This window comes from Cyanistes caeruleus, chromosome 6, assembly GCF_971803275.1.
Source record: "Cyanistes caeruleus chromosome 6, bCyaCae1.hap1.1, whole genome shotgun sequence".
Lineage (NCBI taxonomy): Eukaryota > Metazoa > Chordata > Aves > Passeriformes > Paridae > Cyanistes > Cyanistes caeruleus.
Window position 1 is genome coordinate 30934529 of NC_141706.1, and position 12951 is coordinate 30947479.

The following is a 12951-nucleotide window of genomic DNA, read 5'->3' on the forward strand; positions in this document are numbered from 1 at the left end:
GGCAGAAGCACATAGGACAAAGGATGCTCAGAGGTTCATGCACTGCCTAAATCAGAGGTGTGAACAGCTGGCTCCAGCTATGAGGTTGTATGGGTGGAGACAAAGCCCTTTAAAGCACTGCAGATGCTTAGGGCAAAAGGGCTCCTAGTGCCTTTCACGGCCTTACACACTGATCCTGCTCAGTTGACCTGGAGCTCTCTGATCAGTAACATTCAGCATTGCTCCAGCTCCAGCACTTTTCATGCCTATTCTTGCCTGTCTGCCTGGTGTTCCCTAAGACCTTGATTTCCCAGTTCAGGCAAAATCCCAGCTACAACTCTAAAGCCTGGCAAATAAACTCACACATCCTCTGCTTCTGCATACAACAGCTGCAGATTTATAAGCTAATTCTCCTGCTAAAAGCATGCAAGCTTGGCTCCTCGCTTTGTGGACTCAGCCTTATGGATCATACCATAAAGACAGCTTAGCAACTCCCAGCTGACTTCATGTTCTTTCCTGGCTCCTACTGAATGGGAAGTGAGGATTGTCCAGTCCCACGTGTTTATGCAGTTCTTATTCACTTTTCACACAGAACACTTTAATGCTCCCATGCTTCTTCTATGCTTGCCTTCCTGCCTTTATATTATTTTTCCTACATTGCACAAATTTTTAAAGTTACAATTATCTGACTGCCTACATCCCTTGAGTACTTTTATGATTAATTCCATTAAATATATTTTTATTTCGATATATATTGTTTTAATTTTTTATAATCTCAAATGTTTAAATAAACTCTATTGGGAGCTAGTGACACCAGAGGTTAAACACAGAAAATAATGGGATTTTGTTTGGGTTTTTTGTTTGCAGATGTAGTATGGAATATCGATCTTATTTGACACAAAATTATTTTATTTGGAACAAAAGATACTCTAGCACATCAGAAGATAAAATTTCACTCCTTACAACAATTTTATCCAAGATGGAAAGTCAAAGCTTTTCCATTACTTCAAAGAAAAGTTAATTTAACCTGAGAGTAACTAAACAAAAGTGTTTCACACCACCACATTACAACTGCTATATGTGATGTGATACAAAAAGTACCAGTGCAGTAACTTCCCTTGCAGAAAAGGAACAAAACCAAGAATAACCCTGGCTACAAAGGAGTTACCTCATTACACATTATATAGGTCAACAGAAACAGAAAAGAAAACCCTGCAAAAGCAGTTTATCATTACCTCCCACAGAACATTTTATTAAGAAATGTTTGTGTATGTTCTCTTAACAACTTCAATTGGTCCTCTGTTTTCTATAGGCTCAGAGATACTCACAGTGGTGTCACCAAGGTACTCTCTATGAAGCTCCGTAACAGAAGCAACACTTTTGTGAGGAAAAAATAGTTCCCACATGTTACCAGCAGAGATATTCAAACTTCTGCAATTTGGTATCCAGTTGTTTTGTATTGTGACCAGATAGAACTAAAAGGTTTTGGGTGGCAGGTGGAATTAGAAAATGAAGGTGTGAATGATTCACACAGAGACATTTGGCCCGTTAACAATTATCAAGGACTGTCAACACAAGAGTGACTTTACATTGAGATACAATCAAAGGCCAACCACCACTCATTAGCTTTTAAAGATTATCAGCAAGCTGGAGGCAAAACATGTGACAGCTTCATAACACTTGTGAACCCTGATTTTCCCACTCTGAAAAAATCTAAAACACTGTGGATTTATTTGTTTACAAGCTTTTGAAAAAATCCATTTTACACATCTCAGCGGGGAAGATGATCACAGCCTCCTACTCCACCTGCCTCAGCTGCCTGGAGCGGAGCCTTCAGAGCTGCAGCACAACATTAGGTCAAGGCACTGGAGCAGGAACAGGAGGAGCTCTGCTCCCACCCCACCCTCCTGCCAACAGGAGAACACTTCCCAGCTGCCCGCTGCGACGCTGAACGCAAAGCAGAGCACAGCGGAATCACAGATCCCGTTATGCTGCAGTTTCTGTCGGGATGAAAATACCTTGTTTCACTGCTACGAATGCAGCTGTACCCACACTTGGCATTGGTATCACAGTAATACTACAGAACTGCTTCTGAGAAGAAATTATTTCTGACCTTACCATAAGATTTGCACTGTGTCCAGTACCTAAGATGTAGTCACAGTAAAAATAAAAGCCAATGAACCAAGGCAGCTGTTCTGTGAGAAATTACAGCAGTATGTGAACATGCTACTAAGCAGTATCGTAATACAGAACAGAGCCAGTCACTAAAGGTTTAACCAAAGCAGTTTTAGAACAAATGCAGCACTTCACATTCTTTTAATGTAGTCTGGGTATATGCAGACATTCTAACATGTTAGCAGTGGGCCAAAATAATAGCCATCTTAGAATACAAAAATATTGGCTGGCATAGCTAAGTGCATGCTTTTTGGTTTTGTTTTTGTTTTTTTTCAAGTAGTGTAGGAAAAGACTGATAAAAGGGAGAGGAGAAAGATAAGAAGGAAGCATAGGTTCTACACAAACAAACCTCTCCACTCTTTGTACAGATATTTCAGTAGAAAAATATTTTTAAAATATTTAAATACCAGATGATAAAACTGTGAGCAAAAAGCAGTACTGAGTTCACAAGCATTAAATGTCACAAAGTCTCACCCACTTTCTTTTGGTAAAATTAGTGCACTAAGTGAGTGAAAGGGATTGATAGATGCAGTTTTCAAAAAATGCAGGTCAAATACATCTAATACTCTGAATTAGTAATGTCTGAAGTACATATTTTTGTCCCTTATCCTCGCAGATATTACATTCTCATTTGTCTATCTTGTGTCAGAACACATCTTTTCAGCAAAAATAGTAGAGACCAACACTGAAAACCACATGGGAATATGGGTGCTGCACTCAACTGGCTGGCATTTAGACTTAAAAGTATTTTGCCCTAGAGGAGCATATCTAATTTCTGTCCTATGGAACACCGCTGTCTTTCACATAAAAGCAATACGCTGAGAGGCAACACACTGCTGTTTCAATACTATTTAATTTACCTGAGAGATGAAGAGCTTAAAAAATCTGAATCAGAGACAGGGCCAGGACTGAAAAACATGATAGATGTAAAATAAATTCAAGGCTGTGCACTATAAGTTTTTCTTCTTGTGAAATGGATTATTAAGAATACAATGGGGCTGTCAGCAACACAGTCATCTAGTATGTGCCCTTTTTAAAACATACTCTTCTCAGTGTTTTTGCTCTATCTTTTGAGCATGCCCTTTCAAGGAAAACATCAGAGCTGACAAAGCTGAGTTGTCATCTACAAACACTGCAAAAAGAGTCTATATCCTTCTCATTTCTTCTCTTGTGAAATCCACAGAAAACCCTTACATATAGTATATGATAGATATTTTTATATGAGCATATTTTAGCGCTCACAAAGGCAAACTCATACACTAAAAATCCAGCAGAGAGAAGGCAGATGCTGTTAAAACCTTCAGACAGAGCCCTGATGACATGCCTCAGCTCTGACCTGCAGTCCAGACAGCTACTGCAGTTCTGACCCCTTGTGTTAAATTTATCTCTGTGTCAGTTTCTCTTATTCCTGGACTAGAAGAAGCTGTTGAAGGCCAATTCTAGTCCACTTCTCCACCACTTCTCTGACACTGTACATCACACCTAATTTGCAAGCTCCCCAATTCTGTTATTCCTCTCCTGAGACTCATTTCAGCAGACTGATGTTGTGCTGCACTATGTACTACCTAGCAACACAGAGTATGTTGTGAACCAAAAGCAATTAAGATCTCATCTAGAACCACCGATCTCATTTCAGCTAAAAAAAAAAAAATGCATTTCATATCGGATGCTGCACTTCCAACACATTACTAAGAAAACAGCTATGAGAAACTGAAAATTTGAGGGTGAGATTGAAGCATGCATTGACTGAACCTAAATTCAGAGTTTGGGTTTTACATTTCTCCTGTTACTACAGGAACACAGTTTCAGGAAAACTGTGAAGAAATACTGTAGGTGTGAATTTTTCAGACCCACACTATTCTTACTGCCACTAAATCCAAGGCCAGCTGCAGTGATCTTGCAGTTAGGTGTGAAAACTGTTGTCTTTTTTTTTAGATGCCACAAATCATGCAAGCTTTTAGTAACGGATTCTTTTCATATCACTAGATCGTTTTCTGCTCCAAACAAGCTGAAATGAGACAGATAAAAACAAAGTCATTCCAGCAGCTCTTCTGCAGGGTCAAATATTGGACATGAAGAATGTATTACCCCTGGTTTCCACAAAGCAGCAGCCTGCCTTGTCTCACAAGATACCTGATCTCTACCTGAATACTCACAATTCAACTTTAAATTAATTCCATTATTTATTTTTCTTTTTTCAAGATTGAAACACAGGAGTTTTTCTGCAAACAAATTTCAAATTGCCAACTGCTATCAGTGTGTCACTACAGTGAGTTGACCAGCCACAACTTTTACCCTTTAAGCTTGGAAATAGCCACTAAAAGTTTATGAGTATTTCAAAAGCATCATGAATAGTCATTAATGCAGAGATCCTTTTCTTCTGACTGTCATTAGAAATTCAAATTCCAACAACTGCCAACCTCACTGCAGCCTCATCTTAAGGGAAAGCAGAGATAGAACTGACTGTCCCCAAAGAGTTATCCAAACAGCTTACCTTTAAAAGGTTGTGACATGAAAGTGACAGAGACAGATAAAAGGAGCAGAAGGCTGAGATCATAAAATATACTCAGTGTTTGGCACAATAATTTCTGAGGTAGAGGAAAACAATAGGATTTTGATTGCTGTATAATTCCGCTAGTCATGGAAGAAAAAGCTAGGAAGCATATGCAAATAAAACACACAGCATTTTAATTTTTAGCACCTAAACCAGAAACTGTGTTCGTCAAAAAGGGCTGGTCCTGAAGCCTGAGAAGGAAGTTGTGACTAATCTCATTGCAGTCTCAAGGATCCAAATTACTGACATGCTCTACTGCCCTTTTACACATGAAGTTAAGAGATTCTAACTACAAGAGGAGATACTTAGTACAAGGACCAATAATTTAACTAGCCTCAGGAGGACTTCTCATCATTTTATACAGAAGGTTATATCACCCTGCCTGATAAAAAATAAGGTACCAGAGGTGCACATTATAACACAGGATGAAAATACAGGTAGCAAACTTATTCATACGCATTTTTAGGAAAAGCTAGAAAAAGCAGGGTTTTTTCTGAAGGCTGTTCACAGGTTTCAGATCATAAGAACACCAAGTCATTGATCAATTTTATGATTTTACAATGGAAATATTACAGCTGAGTTAAAACAAAATGTCTGTATCAAACATTAGAACTACTGAAGTGAAAGTTCATGGTTAGAATAGGCCAGCACCACTGCTTTCAACACTCTCTTTCCTGTTGCTTCCCTAAGGCAGACAGGGAATTAATCTAGAAGGTTAAAACACACATTTTCAGCTTTTCAAGTTAAAAAAAAAAACTTTAAAAAATAAAAAATCACTTGAGTCCTGGACACTCATCAGTAGTCTACATCTATGTGCTTGGTTAGAACCTCAAAATACTGCCAAATTTATCTACAGTCCAGATGCTTGACAGAGCTAGATGGTCCCATGGCTGAACCTTTCCTATCAGCTATTAAAAATACTAGGCAATGCCTAAGCTGTAATGTTTAAACTTCATAAGAAAAAGCAAAACTGCTTTTGTAAGTTTGGACTTAAAATATGTCTGGTCTGGAAAAAGCCTTCCAGAGTCCTCAGAGTATAGGCTCTTTACAAAGCAGTCTATTACCTACTTTTGACAGCTCAGGAGGCAATTTATGCAACCGAGGTACAGAAACGAGACAACAAACTTGATTCTGACGCAAAAGAAATTAAAATGTAGAGACCTAAACTCCTGATTGATACAGTGAATCGAAAACAGCAGCCAAGTTAGCTGACTCTGCGAGACACTCTGCTTAAACAACACTTCAAGTCATTTTAATAAACATTTTAAGGCATCACCACCACCAGTGAGCAGCAGGAGCCTTGCAAGTGATACAGAATCCGTTAAAACTCTATTTATATCCTACCTGCAGAGTGACAATATAATCACATTCTAGCTTTGTATTGATGCTCTCTACAGAGACAGCATTACGTGACCAAAGACTGACAGTGGACACCTGCATGCAGCTGGAATCTTAGAAAAAGTAAATAAGATTTGCTCCCCTCAAAACCTTTGCTTTTATTTTAAACTGGGTTATTTAAATGTTGCTTCTGCAAGAGTCCAGATTCTGCTCAATTTTGATAGCAATGTACCACCACTGTTGGTAAGGTTGATTTTCAGATTAGGGCATAACTTGAATGTGTCTAAAAACTGAGCATACAATAACTGAACATCAAGAGATCCTGTGCAATAGAGAGTCATAGAACAGGGAAAATCTGCACCCTGGAAAAAAAGATGTCCATTAAGCTCTTAGAAACTTCAGCCTATAACAAAAGACTGAAACCTCACATGTATAGACTGTGACCTTTGAGCAACAGAAGACAATAACAAAACTACTTCTGGTGCTATCAAGATGATCAAAAGTAAATCCCTCGTGTCACCTTTTAGTTAAAAGGAGGCATCATTATGAAATGAACATTCTATGACTTTACTGCCTCAAACCAGTCCCATAAACCCTGGTTAAAAATATTGGGAACTGTTTATAAAGCCTAATAGTAGGTTGTGGATCTGCAGCTGTACAACACTCCATATAGTCAATACAAGGAGATGAAGAATCTTCTAGGAGATAATCCAGAACAGCTACATCAGGCTCTTGCTTTATTGTCTCCCTTGGGAAAACTTTTCTCTTTCCTTCCACTGATAGTGGAGAGTCAAGGGAACAAGCAGTACAAAGATGAAAAAAGAAAATTGTTACTTAAAGACTAAAAAGTTTTATCTTAAAATCTCTTCCTTGCCAAATACCAAAACATTGGGACATGAATACACTGGTAGCCACACACGTAAGTTAGAGATGGCCACAGTTTGACAAGAAGTCTTTGTTTTCCCATCTTGGCCTAATTTGTTAGTGTTTACCTGCATCACAGGTGCTCAGAACACATGGACTGTCCCTGGCATGGATGATAACCCTGCATTCTGGCAGAGACAATGCTGTCATGACAAGCCCCCAGAGAACAGCATGGGCAGAGCACATGGCAACGAGCAGCTGTGGAAAGTCTGTATTGGCTGCCTTCTCGGGGTTCAGTGATCTGCTAGTTACAAACAAGCTGTGACTTTCAGGATTAAAGTTTATCATCGCATCTGGTATTTTCTGATGGGAGAGACTTGGAGGGCCTCTTGGGTAAAAGGTCTTTCATGTCTGATTGTCAAGATACTATTCCTTTTTGTGGTTTGGCTACCAGGAGCAGTAACTTGAATTTGACTGGTGAACCAATTTGTTCAGAATTTGTTCAGCTCAGAATTTGTTATTGGTGAATACCTATTTTTGAGGCTAATTTTAAAATTAATGAGTAATTCTCTGCACGGAAGTTGGGACGAATATCATCAAATGACTGATTATAATGGTTTTTCCTTCTCATTTCTAACAGCTCTCCCAACAGTACAGTATCTCTAAAATGTCTTTCATAATGTCCTTCAGTCCATCTACTCCAAGAAAAAAATTCCAACATTCACATGAGCACAGCCTATGGATAAGCAAAGTAGGACACACTTCACCGCAGAATGCAAAGACAGAAGCAGAGTGATGTTTGCTAAAGCTTGTCTCCACTATCAGTGAGGGAAAGAAGAGTAATAGCAAGCAAGGAACAAATTACAAGTTATTAAAAAAGTAAATCAACATAAAAGCAGTCATGAACTTTTACTGTTGATTTCTTACAATACATCAAAGAAGATCTGTAAGCCTATGTGCAGTACAAAAACCATTCCCACCTATTGTGCTAGCTATTGGTACAAATCTAGTCCTCAGGACTAGAAAGTGTTGCTATAGGTACTCACTTGCACATGATCACTAGAACTCATCTATATAAACAGTTTTTAATAGATCCCTGTCAGGTGACTGCAGCTTTGTCCCTGTGGAGAGCTAGGACACAGGAAGCTAATCTGCTCTAGTTCAGCTCACAGGAGCTTTTGCGTCAAAGGAATTTTTAAAAGGGATGCAAATTAAAATTTATGTCTTCTCATCATTGAATCAGACTTCTGCACCAATAAGTGCCAGAGACTCCAAAAGACCCAGAAGGGCTACTTAGCAAAAGCATCAAAATCACATATTCTTGACTTTGAGGAACAGGGCTTGATCTTTACAAAAGTAAAAAGAAAAAGAATAGAAAAGAAGAAAACAAAACTACTTTGTGAACAGTCTACACTAAAAAACTGCAACACAAAAAAAAATGCACTAGGTTTGATTGCAGTGTGTATTCTGGGGGATTTAAGTGTCACCTGAAGCTCTCCAGTACTTCATGCACAAGCTAGAAGTCACCGGAATACAATGTCACCTGTGAACTACCTTTACTTGCGAGTAAGAACTGCAAGCAGGTGTGAGGCAGAATTCTGCCTCCAGTGTATAGAATTTAACATGAGCCTTACAGTTCTCAGCAACAATGATCTGGTTGCCTCATGAATGCAGATAATTCTATAAAAGAAACTGAGTTGCAGATTAAGGGAGAAGAAAAGATTGCAAACTTTTCTTTGAAATCTGTCCCTAATTTGCTTGCTTATGGAGGACGAAAAATTAAAATTCAGTACATTAAGTCAAAATCAAATCCTACGGGTTACTTTTCCTGAATAATTTTGAACTTGAAACATTTGTTGTTGAACAATTTGTTTCTTTTCTCCCTCTCTGCACCCTCCCCAGCATTCAGCAGTACCTCCTGTGATTATGCTGTATCCTTTTCTTCAGATCTTTTTCAGCTTTTGGTAGTCTCCCTATTAGTGTCATGGCAACAAGCATGAGATGCAGGCTCCAGTCAGTTACACAATTGCTCAAGTCACTTCAATTTTCTGGTGCTACACAGACCTGGAAAGTCACCGTTGGATCCCTTAGTCAGTGTACATAAAGTTGTGCCATGAAGTAACTACGTCTTGAGAGCAGATGCATCCTGAGTGATGCTCAAGCATCAGAAGCCACAGGATCTCAGGTTAATGGAATATCTGTTTTCACACATGCTGTGTCTTTATCACATTCCTCCTTCATCTTCCTATTAATATGCAATAGCAAACAGGGGCCTATTGTAATTCGCAAAGTAAGTCAATCTTCAAATTCTTGATTCATTTGTGTAGACTTCACAGGTTTCAACTCCTGTCTCTGCAGGGAACTAAAGACCTTCACTCATTTCTGTATTATTAAACACAAATATATAAATGCTGTCATTTTTGCACAGAAACGCAGTTGTGTTGCTGCATAGCAAAGATTTGTCTTAACAGGTAGACACAAGAGGCTTAGTCAAAGACTGCAGAAATCTAAATTTTCCATTTCCTTCTTTATAGATTTAAACACTTTGGAAAATGGTTTGTTTCATGCTGTAATACATCTCCATCTCCCAGATGGAAGATTTTGGGTTAGACAAGCAAGATGATTGCCTCAAGCATCTGCCAAGACTTCTGTATACCCAGGCCTCCCATAGTTCTTCAAATACCCATGCCAAACACTTGGTTGCTGAGTAGATAATTAGACTAGGAAACAGCTAGACAGACATTCAGTGACCAATTGGTTACAGGAAAATATTGTTGAAGAGCATTCAAACAAGGAATAGGACAACTACTGTCCAGAGGCAAGTGAGTATCAACAACAGACTGAGGAAATCATGGAGGCTAAGACGTATCATGAGGACGTACACTTTGAGAAGATAGAGACAACTCATATGACATCCCAAGATCAAATCTAAATCATATTTTTCCATTTTTATGTCTGCCAGAACTAAACCAGAAGAATACAGAGAGAGGGGAATAGGGCAGAAACTAAAACAAAAACTTACCTATCCAATTCATGCAGATCGTAAGTTTTCTCCTTTGGTCAAACTACTGTAAAACACATTCCAACAATCTGGCTGTACCCTACAAGTACAGAAACATTGACAGCAAAGGCTTTTGTTTCCCTGAAAGAAACTGGCATAATCATGTCAAGTATAAACAAAAGAGTTCATCCTTAATGTGATATGTTTCTTAGCATAAATGCAAGGCAAAGTTTAACTTTATTTTGCCTAACTGAAATATACACCTATGTATGTAACCCATTTAAAGAAGGTCTTGAAAGCAGATGCTGGGAAGCTCTAAAAGCACTGTATTTCCTACTCACAGTGACATATAATCAGGTCATTTGTTACAAAATCTTAACATGATTTATTATTTTATTATGGCTACTTATAGGAAACCAGATCAAGAGGTTGGCTTGATTAGTCAAGAGCCATACAAGCACATTTGGAAAATCAGAGACTTACCACCACACAAACCTCTGGGAACACTAAGATGATCTCAGATTCAAAAAACACAAAAACTAAACAACTCCTTAGCTGTTTTAAGGACTCAATCTTAAAACACACAATTTGTCACACTAGACTCTTGTTTCCCTAGCTCTGCAATCATGACCTTCCATATGCCATTATGCTCTTTTGTTTTCATACGTATGAAATTGATCTACTCATCCTTGGTATCTAGCCACTGATTTGACAGAAGTGCTGCAAGTATTACATTAGTGTTTGGAAAAGTACTTAAACACTTTCATGTGGAAAGTGCTGAAGGCAGACAGAGGATTACATTACATTCTCTGCAGCTAACCTGCTTTTAAGGGAATATTAGGGTGGGTATTGCTTCTAGGCAGAGAACTTCTACATTTAGTTTCAGCCAGAAAGCACTTCAAACATCTGAGCTTGAGGATAAGCCACTCACTGGGGAGATCTATAATGGAAAAGCTGAGCTGAAAGTACTGTATAGAAGTCCTGCTGGTTGATACTACCATCTTCAGACAAAGTCTTCTATGAAGACTGTGAAGAAAAGACATTAAATTACATTGCAGATATACCTGTAACTGTACAAGGTTTAGCTTTCTCTCAAAAGCAACACATGGGAGGAACAGCTTAGCCTGCAAAGATCATTACTAAAGTTTAGAGAGAAAGTACAACGCCCACAGTAAAGTCTTAAGAGAAAAAGTACTTTCACTACAGCCAGAGTCACTTGAGAGCTTTAAATACCCTGCATTACTTTGCCTCTTAATAAAGAGTTCCCTTTGATCAGATGAAACAACTACTTCAGTGTCCTTGCAGGAACAGAAAAAACATTAAATAGCCCATTCTACAACAACAATCTCCTAAACAAAACTGATTTTCAACAGTAAATCAGGTATCCTGTTTATTCTTAACAACAGTGGGAAAGTGGAGTTAGGAATACCTATGAAAAATCTGAGAATAAAAATCCCACCATGACTGCACCATGTTCCTTTCAAAGGAATTATTTTCTCCACCATTCCAAACCTTCTTCAGAGTTTCACTATGAGATAAGAGCTGCTCTGAGCAGAAGGCAGAGCAGTGTAACTCAGCTTGAACACCCAACTCAGAGTGTACCAGAACAGCACAACTGACATGATGGCTCACTGGGACATAACCGAGTCCACAAACAATGCATTACCACCCTTGTTTGGTCTAATCTCTGGAGCTAGGGAGCTTACTCCTTTCTGCAGGAACAGAATGCATGCTTCTGGAACATTTCAAGCTGCATCACAGTTTTAAGGTTATAAAGGCTGCTTTGGCCAGTTAGAGTTGTCAGAGTACATGGTAGAATATTAACGATTCCCTGCCTTCACCACTCTCTTGTGTAGTTTTGGACAACTCAGTGAACTGCTTTTGTATTCAGTTTTCTCACCCATGAAGTAGGATTACCTGTGCTTCCTTTCTCAAAAGTCACAGGAATCAACACTTAGAGAAGACTTGCAACAATGCATTAAGCAAAACACACAGAGAAATGGCCATATCTTTCTTCTTCTAAAGACACCTTACTCCTACGGTTTGTATGCTTTGGACAGAATGGCAGAAACGGGGTGGGACATAAAGAGCTGTGACAGCCATACTCTGCCTAGCTCTGCTGCACACAGGAAAAAAAGAACACCTCATTCTCTTTCCATCTGAAGTTTTTTTACTATGCACAGAGCATTTAAAGAAATGTCCCCAGGAAGTTTACTGCAAGGAGAAAAAATGAATTTAACTCTACCCTTAAAGAGTTTGTAAACTGAGAGTTTATTAAAAACAAACAATTAATATGCAAATAGCAAGGCAAATTTGTTCCCAATCTGCTGTGGCTGATAAGACAACCTACAGGGCACCTTGTCACTAACACAAGTTCAACTTTAAACTGTGAACATTTCCTTTCTATCAGTCTTAAGATCTCTCTGCAGTCTGGTAAATTCAGAGAAGGTGCCAAAGGAAGGAAAATTAGACAATTACATAAGAACCAGTTAAACAATTAGTTCTTGTCTCCACTTCACTGTTCTAAACATCTTTAGCCAAACTAAGGCAGCTTCTCTGCCTATATGCAACTCATTATCTGCTACAGATTTCTATGGCTATATTAATACTTGCTATGTATTCAAATGTTACTTTTGAAAGATTAACCAAAAAAAATCCAATAGAATCCTTCAGTGACAATGGCACAATCCATGGAGATGACTGACATACCAGAAATTTATTCAGGTTAGAAAAGGAGATGAATGATGGGCTTTGAAGGACATGCCCTTTTTTAGGCAGTGTATACTTGAAGAGATTAAGTTACCTGACACAAGGAAGATTCACAATAATTTTATCCAAGTAAAGGATTTTACAAGTTTCTCTCACTTAGCTGAAGTTCATCCTTCACTTGAGTAATAGCAAGTAATCAGTCTTACTTGTAGGAGAAAAATATAGCCATCTTTCACTGAGGAGGAAAGAGTGTCATGAAGGAGAGAGATAATGTAACAGTTTCGTACCTATGAAAGAAAACAGTCCGCTAATCCTGATGAACAGTGAATTC

At 38.5% G+C, this 12951-nt stretch overlaps 1 protein-coding gene across 5 annotated transcripts in view; it reads right to left on the bottom strand.

Annotated features, from left to right (window-relative positions):
• LOC111930195 (transmembrane protein 263-like) overlaps window positions 1–12951 on the bottom strand; it is a 202623-nt gene that overhangs the window by 140331 nt on the left and 49341 nt on the right. The gene's annotated exons all lie outside the window — the stretch shown is intronic.